This window comes from Zootoca vivipara, chromosome 9, assembly GCF_963506605.1.
Source record: "Zootoca vivipara chromosome 9, rZooViv1.1, whole genome shotgun sequence".
NCBI lineage: Eukaryota > Metazoa > Chordata > Lepidosauria > Squamata > Lacertidae > Zootoca > Zootoca vivipara.
In genome coordinates this window covers 45,421,371-45,430,661 of record NC_083284.1, presented here as the reverse complement: position 1 = coordinate 45,430,661, position 9,291 = coordinate 45,421,371, and positions in this window count along the sequence as shown.

The window sequence follows — 9,291 nt, the reverse complement described above, 5'->3', positions numbered from 1 at the left end:
CTGACATTATAAATTTCCCTTTACGGAAGGCTCTGATCCTTCTCAGGTTCCAAAAGAAGCTTTCTGCAATTTGAAATAGTCATTATATGGGGACATTCCTTTTAAGTAATGAGAAGGATGGAGCAGATAATTTAGCTAAAATTGCACACGCTGATAACCTGCAACATTTACTTGCTGACACTGTTTTGGGGTGGAATCGGCAAATATTTCTACTAGAAACACTATATGTATTGAACTGAAAATGTGCCTTTGCAGCAAAGTTTGTTCATAATTATTTTTCCTGAGCTTGTAGTGGATAGTTTTCTTGACCGATGATAGCATAGATTGCATGCTATGTTTTTATCAAATTATTGGGTTTTGGTTATTATTATTTGTAGTCCTTAGTTAATAACAATATTTTGGGGGTATTATGCTATGTAATTTTGTGGTTTTTATACTGTAAGCTGCCCTGTGATCTTTGAATGAAGGGCAGTCTAGAAATTTTAATAAATAGATGGATAGATAGATAGATAAATGATTTATTATGTTATCAGAATGCATCCTGCATATAGCAACATTGTACTTAAGACTGAAGAACTGAATCTGTTTTAAACTGATCTCATTTTATAATCTCCCGTTCATGGGCTGAATCGTTAGAACAGTTTTATCCCATAAAGAGCTTCAGAGTGATAAACATTGGAATGTCTGTGTGTATTTGTATGACATTTTTGGTTTGCAAAATGCCAACTTGATAGGAAGATAACATGGTCAGAAATTCACCCAGCACAAGTGATTCTGCTGGTGGGTGCTGGCTTAAGAGCTTCCCATTTCAAATGGTGGCCGGTGAAAGCTCTCTCAAAAGGCCAGGGGGGAGAATAGCAACTCATAAAGCATGAGGGGATACTCTGAGACATTATTTCCTCTCCTGTCCTGCATGCAATCTCCACTTGTGCAGGAGGGTTGGGTCTTGCCCAGTGTTCTTTGGCATGATCTGCAAACTTTACTATTAATGGTAAGAGTGAAAGCACACATTTTATTTTATTTTAATGCTTTATTATACTTACATCTATACAACATAAAGTTATATTCATTGTGAGTCACTAAAAATCACAAAAAATACAAACATTTTAACAATATTATTTTCTTCCCAAGCGTCAGACCTTCCATCCTTTCCATATTTCATTCATTTCAAACTTATTGTCTAAATCAATCTGCTTGTTTAGAAATAAAAGAAAGAGAAAACTATCTCTGTTTTTTCCTTTTTACATAAATTATTTACAAAGGTTGTTCAAAGGCTGCTACCGAGTTTAAATCACAGCAGCTATTCCTAAGGTAATTCTTAAAGACTTCCCAATTTGAAATGAACTCCTGCTTAGGTTTATCTTTGATCTTTTCAGAAAGGTTATCTAGCTCGGCATATTTTACAAGCTTCAATATTCATTCTGATTTAGAAGGGATTTTATCGCTTTTTCAATACATAGCAATAAGAACCCTCGCAGCTACTGTAGCGTATAGAAAAACTTTTCTTACATTCTGGAGAATGTCAGGTCCTGTAATGCTAAGTAAAAATGATTCAGGTTTTTTAAGAAGAGGTACTTATAATTTTTTTTTTAAAGTTCTAAATAAATCTCATTCCAGAAGGCTGTTCTAAATGTGATCTGCACTGAAGAAAATGCCTTTGGATGCACAAAATCAAACATTTTCACCACGATTTATAACATACGTCTGATGGTCAAAGCACAGTTTTGTAAAGCCTATTCAGATGTTTGAACATAAGAACGCTGAAAGTGTAGATGAGGGCTGGGCCTGTGTGCCTGCAGGCTCCACCCCAACCTCCTTGTGTGCATTGTGGGTGTCCCCTCCATCTCTGGAGCCAGTGTGGTGTAGTGGTTAAGAGCTGTAGACTCATAATCTGGGGAACCGGATTCGTGTCTCCGCTCCTCCACATGCAGCTGCTGGGTGACCTTGGGCTAGTCACACTTCTTTGAAGTCTCTCAGCCCCACTCACCTCACAGAGTGTTTGTTGTGGGGGAGGAAGGGAAAGGAGAATGTTAGCCGCTTTGAGACTCCTTTGGGTAGTGATAAAGCGGGATATCAAATCCAAACTACTACTACTCCTCCTCCTCCTCCTCCTCTTCTTCTTCTTCTACTTCTTCTACTTCTTCTTCTTCTTCTTCTTCTTCTTCTTCTTCTTCTTCTTCTTCTTCTTCTTCTTCTTCTTCTTCTTCTTCTTCTTCTTCTTCTTCTTCTTCTTCTTGTCATCCCCGTGTTGCTTGGGAAAGGCCTGAATAGGTTTTCTATGAAGTAATTGTCACAATTGCTGTAGAAACTGCTGCAGAAGGCGGGGGATTGAAGGAACACGCTCATGAGCACATGGGGGGGCAGTGCAGGGCATGCAAAGCTCTGCCAAAGCACACACTTTGGTGTTTGCATATTCAGACAGATGCCTAAACACCTATATGTTTAAATGGAAATGAGAGTTGTACACAGTGCCATTGTGGCAGAACCTGATCTGGATTAAGACCCTAGTTAAGCAGCCGAGGCTATAATGCTCTATGCCACAACATTCCCACTCTGGTCCCGCTGTGGATCAGCCTGTTCCCAATGTTCCCAAAATGCATTGGAGAGGGAAAATGTACATATTCACCATCTAGATTTCCTAGGAGTTTGACCAGTTTCCATGGTTCTCTGCAGTCGTGCCTTTTGAATCAGTGTTTTTAAGTTGCTCCTGTTCTTTTCACCTCTGGACTTGCATACGAGGCTTAAAGGGCTCTTGTATCATTCAGGTTTGTAATGCCAATATAAAACACCACATTGACCAGAATACTGATTCGCACTACAAATGCTTCTTCTCGGCTTTGTTTCCTGCATGAGCAGCGCTCAAATGTTAACATAAATAATGCAACAGAAGCTCAAAGGCAACTCTGTGAAAATGCTCTGAGCTATGTCCTTTGAGGGCAATCTGTTTCCCTTTTCCTTAAGAAATACCACGTAGAAACGAAGATTTTGACTGAAAGTGTTGACAGAAAAGTTGTGTTTAGTGTTCATGCAGGCATTATTTGTTTATTTATTTGCAGATTGACTCTTTGGACGTTTGACACAACCAAGCACAGCTGTGACATGTCGGCTGTGACATGATATGACAGCATTGTGCAAGGCTCCAGCACGCTGCAGGAGAGTAATTTCTACAAGTGCTGTCCCCCCAAAAAAATTCTCCTGCATTTTTTAACCGTTCTCCATCAATGAGAAAAGAAATTGTGTTAGAAATAGCAAAGGAAAATATAAAAGTTTGGGTGAGATTCTCATGGGTGTTGGGATTACTTTGAGGTGGCCGAGAGTGTGGCCTTTCATTCATTGTACAAATCACCTCATCAGCAGTCTACACCCTGCAGCCTTTCCAAGTAGGCCATGCTTCAGTCAAAGCCCAAGGGAATAATAATAATAATAATAATAATAATAATAATAATAATAATAATAATAATAATTTATTATATATACCCCGCCCATCTGGCTGGGTTTCCCCAGCCACTCTGGGTGGCTTCCAACAGAAAAATAAAACACAATAATCTATTAAACATTAAAAAACCTCCCTGAACAGGGCTGCCTTCAGATGTCTTCTAAAAGTCTGGTAGTTGTTTTCCTCTTTGACATCTGTTGGGAGGGCGTTCCACAGGGCGGGCGCCACCACCGAGAAGGCCCTCTGCCTAGTTCCCTGCAACTTGGCTTCTCGCAACAAGGGAACCGCCAGAAGGCCCTCAGTGCTGGACCTCAGTGTCCGGGCAGAATGATGGAGGTGGAGACGCTCCTTCAGGTATACTGGACCGAGGCCGTTTAGGGCTTTAAAGGTCAGCACCAACACTTTGAATTGTGCTCAGAAACGTACTGGGAGCCAATGTCACTGGGAAGATATCACGAGGCAACTCCTCTCATGGGGCTTTTTCAGATCAGAAAATGCAGGTAACAAGACAAGCTGCAGAGTGGTAGACTAATGTTTAATGGAAATTAAACCACACACCACCTTCAGCTACCTCACAGTGAAAAGGTAAGCTCAAAACCCCACACCCATCAAAATCCCCTGAGAATGGGGCAGCAAAAGGGAAGCCCTTTTTTCAAGGGAGAACAACCTTTGTGAAAATGGAGGACAGGTTTTAGCGCAGCACCATTTCCCATTGCTTGTAAGGTTTTATTTTGAGTTCAAATAATAGGCACTATATTACACTCTTGTTGCATTGTTTTCAGTATTGGTGCTGAGAAATGGCAGAGAGCATGTGTTTTGTACTCCTATTATTGGAAAATTAAATAATCCCATAGTCAGAAGTGAACTGCTCTGCTGTAATTTATCGCAAAAGATTGATCCATGCTGCTATAATTAGCAATTAAAAGTTTTTGGCTTCTACGGGAAGCGTCTCCAAAAACAGGCAGTGGTTGTCATCATTTTCAGTTGCCTACCTCATTGACTTGTGCTAAATAAAGTCTGGATTTTGATTGCACCTTACCGGATAGATGTTTGGCTGCTTTGAGTACGGTTGTTTCTGGAAGGACTTTTATGCTGTTGTTAAGAAGGTATTTCAGCAAACTGAATTCTCCAGTACTTAGAAACACAAAACAATGTAAAGGAAGAGCTCTGATCCAATCTTGTGCCATGGTTACTATAGGAACACTGGGGAAAGTGGGTCAGAACTCAAAACATCATCATTATTATGCCATCGATGTCCATGGTACTTTACAGAGGAGGAGGAGGAGCAACAGCAGCAACCCAACTCCATATGCTGAGAAGCTTGCAATCTACGTTTCAACAGACTGCAAGAAAGGGTGCAAGGATGGTGGAGAAGCTGAATGGGAAGGACAACATGGGATGATGAGTTGTCATTGTCCTGGTGCAAATCTCTTGAGCCTTTAACTATTCATAGGGGACAGGTAAGATTTCTCAACAATAGGGCCATATTCCCATCTGAGCAACCTTCTGAGATTCCCATCTCAGTGGTAGGTGGGGGGCCAGATGTAAATTTATTTACTTATTTACTTATTTATTTACCCACCCATCTGGCTGGGTTTCACCAGCTAATCTGGGTGGCTCCCAACAGAATTAATGATGATAATAATAGTAATAATAATAAATATTAAAGCGATAAAACACCAGACATTAAAAGCTTCCCTAAACAGAAAATATTACATCTGAACTTTGGGACAGAGACACCCACAGAGTCACAGAATGATATCGAAAGATGTGGTTTGGAGAACCTTCTGCTCATAAAAGCTCTGTTATCCAGTCTTATGCAGAACACCTGAACTACTCCAGAATTGTATGCAGATGTTCTTTGTGAAAGTGAGCAACATGTGTCTGAATTTCTATCACCTCATTAGCTGTTACAGTATATGTATATATATTTTAAAGGTACTGCTTTGGACAGAGAATATCAGAGTTCAAAAGTAGCAAAATCTGCTTTGTCTGCTCTCCTTGGTTTCGTGTTCATTGTTTCTGCAGCAGTTTCCTCATAAACTCCACAGGATTCCTTGCACACTTTTTCTGCTCCACCTGCCTTAACCATATCCATTAGTCGTTGGCTGTGTAACTTGTCTATCGTTTCTGTTCTGTACCATTTGATCTACCCTTTTGAACTTCCACAAACCTTCCTATTGCCGCAGGTGGTTATTTTGGAGATAAAGCAAGTGGCAGACTGATGAGGTGGAAAGTAGCTTGGCGGCCAAGTAAGCTGGTAAGCTAATGAATGAAGAGCAGAGTCACAAGGAGGGGAGAATGCAGAGAGGTCAGCTAGAATAGTCCAATTACAGCTTGCTCTGGACCTGAAATAAATTGCTTAGACTAAAGGAGCAAGCCAGAAATGGAAGTATTATGGTGCCAAATAGAATCTCATTGGCCATTTGTGTCAGCTGATCCTTAATGAGCTAATAGGGATGCAGGTGGCGCTGTGGTCTAAAGCACTGAGCCTCTTGGGCTTGCCAGTTAGAAGGTTGGCGGTTCAAATCCCTGCGACAGGGTGAGCTTCCGTTGCTCTGTCCCAGCTCTTGCCAACTTGGCAGTTTGAAAGCATGCCAGTGCAAATAGATAAATAGGTACTGCTGCGGTTGGAAGGGAAACGACATTTCCATGCGCTCTGACTTCTGTCACGGTGTTCCGTTGCGTCAGAAGCAGTTTAGTCATGCTGGCCACATGACCCGGAAAGCTGTCTGTGGACAAATGCCGGCTCCCTCAGCTTGAAAGCAAGATGAGCTTCGCAACCCCATAGTCGCCTTTCACTGGACTTAACCGTCCAGGAGTCCTTTACCTATTTTTACCTTTAATGAGCTAGTAGCTACTGTACTGTGCCTCCTTTGGACCATCAGCAGTGGTGGCCTCTAACCACATTAAGAGACAAACAGCACCCTATTCTGGCAACCAGCACCGAGTGTTGCAGCTGGGTCTAGGCTGCTAGCGCCCTGACAGCTTACACCCCAGAACATGCAGTACCAAAAGCTTACCCTTCCATAGTTTGGAATGAAATCCTAAGTTGATTTCAAAATAGGTTCCATTGAGTTCCATGGTGTTTAATCGCACATCACCGAGTGTAGAATTGTAGCCTTAATACAGTACAGCACGGGTGTCAAACACAAGGCCCGGGGGCCTAATCCGGCCCGCCAGACCTCGTCATGTGGCCCACGTAGCCGCCACCGACATTAGCCGCTGACAGTAGTTCTGGAGCCTGCGATTGGCCGAGGGTCAAAACCAGGGGCGGGGCTGCAGGCGGAGGCCGGGGCGCTGGAGCCGCGCTGACGGCCTTGGCCAGGGAATTTCAATTTCGAATGAGGCTGAGGGAGGCGGTGGCACAGCGGCCAGACGGGGAAGTGAGATGCAGGAGGAGGAGGAGGAAGCCCGCCGAGGAGGTAGGAAAGCCCTACAGGCGCCGCCGGCAAAGTTGGTGCCGGGACGGAGCAGCGCTGGATTTTTTTTTTGGCGGGCTTTGCTGTTGTCTCCGAGAGCGAGTGAGGCGGCACTGGGGAGCCGCCGCCCGCCGCTTCCCTTCCTCTCCTCGGCTGCATCCGGGAGGTGGGCGAGCGAGCGGGCGAAAGGGACGCGGAGTGAGCCTGAGGGGGAAGTAGGCGAAGCGCAACAGTCGCTCTCTTGATGGAGCCGGGTTTCTCTTCCCTCTTCCCCCGTTTTCTCCTCACAGACACTCGGGAGGGTGCCTGGCTTTTGCTCTGCCCCCCACCCCCGAGCCGCCCTTTGGCTTCTCAGTTCCGGCGGAGCTGCTCCCCGGGGGGCGGCCGGGAGGGAGGCGGCGACGACGGTACAGGTTCCTGCTCTTCCCGCTCTGCCGCCACCTCCTCTCAGCCCCTCGTGATGTAGGGCTCCAGATGGAGTCGCCTCGCGGTTTGAGTAGGTGGGAGGGGAATTTTTTTGGGGGGGAGGTTTTCAAGCCTCCTCTGCCTGCAGTCCCGGTAGGGAGAGGCGGCGGGGAAGACGACAACAGTGCGGGTGGGGGGAAGAGCAGCTCTGAGGCGAAGATGCACGGCCGCTGGGGCTGCCGCCGCCTTCCTCCTCGGGAAATCCGCTGCCCTCCCTCAGCGCGAGGGGAAGGGACTCTGGCGCTGAGGAGGGAGGATGTAAAAGCAAAGCAGGGAGTTGGCGCTGCACCGCATGTTCCTGCCCCTCTCCAAAGCATGGGGTGGGTTGCAGCGTGTGGCATCCTGCCTAGCGGGGTTTGGGTGTGCGCAGGGTGGGAGAGGGAAGCCCTCTTTCCATCTGCAGGTTTTTAATCCCAGCAGTGGCTTTCTCCTTCCTGCCGAAGGTTTAGTTGAGCCCCCCCCCCCGGAAGCCGTCGATCCCCACCTTTTGTTCAAATTTCCCTCGTTTACATCCCCTCCCACACACGCGCCACGACGCAGGAATGTGATCCACGTGGGGGCGGGAATGAGCTTACACTATTAAAAAACAGTAATAATTTAATGCAGTGACAATAATTTATGATAATAAAGAGTGGACACATAGTCCTACAGACACAACTGGCCCTTTGAGGGTGACCAAACTGCTGATGTGGCCCCCGATGAATTTGAGTTTGACACCCCTGCAGTACAGTATATGAAATCCAAATGGGATGCGTGTTTTAACAAATTAAAAATAAGCATTGACAATCAGATAGCCTCCCCATTATCCAAACACCTTCAAATTTTAATAGGCACATTCACTCACTTGATTCAGCATTATCCATCACTGTTTTATGTATTGACGTTTATGCTATATTATCTGTTTAGACCTTCCACAAATTTGTTAACCATGTCAAAACTCTGATAGATAAATATTACATGGGTATTTCTTTTGTATCCAGGATCCAATTAAAAATGATTTATATTAGCTGTCCACAGGAAAACAACTGTCCCAAGGAAGATATATTTCCGTGACATGTTTACTATAGCTTTAATTTTTTTTACTAGGATTTGTTGCAACATAAAACATTGTTTTCGCACTATGTGAAAGGAAATCAGTAATGTTTTGTTGCTGGGGAAAAACTAGGACTTTAATGGATTGCATTTAACTTTTAACACTTCATATAACCGCAATTCTCTCAATGTTGCAGGTCCTATAATCAGAATTGATGATAGACCATATCTTTGTCCCAGATAAGGTCAGCTAAAGTTTTGAAACATTTTATAATACAGCATTTAGTACTACACAAGATAGGGTGGGGGAGGGGCGATGAGCAAGGTCTTCACTGCACAACTTCCAACACTCCCCATCTTCAAACTGTTCTGTAGCAATTCATGTGCTTTTATCCCCATTTATCAAAATAGGAGACTCCAAAAAAAACCCACCATTCACTTCTCCGATTTTTGCAGTTTGATTCCCCAGCCGTGTAATATGTAGAGAAATGAACATGGTAGCGTAAAGTGTATATAAAAATACATATATTTGTGAAAATAACATACAAAATATGCATGTTATTAGGGAAAATTAATTTGCCGAAAATGTGTATATTGGGGAAAACAAAAAAGGGCATTATTAGGGAAAAAATGCACTAAAATGCTGGTGAATTTTTATGGGGACTTATTGCATTTAGAACATTTGCAAACTGATATGGAAATGCTGGGACTGAATTTAAATGGGAAATGGGGAGAAACCAAAATTGACTGTTTTGCCCACCGCTACCCAGAATTTTGCCCTGCTGATATAAGAGTTCCTACCTAAGTTGGAGAGGGAGGTTCTGATAATGGATCTCTGGCATTGGAGGAAGGTCCTAACCAATCCAGTGGCCCCTGGGACACCTTAAGAAAGCAAATAAATGATTCCTAAGTAGCATTGAATCAAAGGTTGGTCGT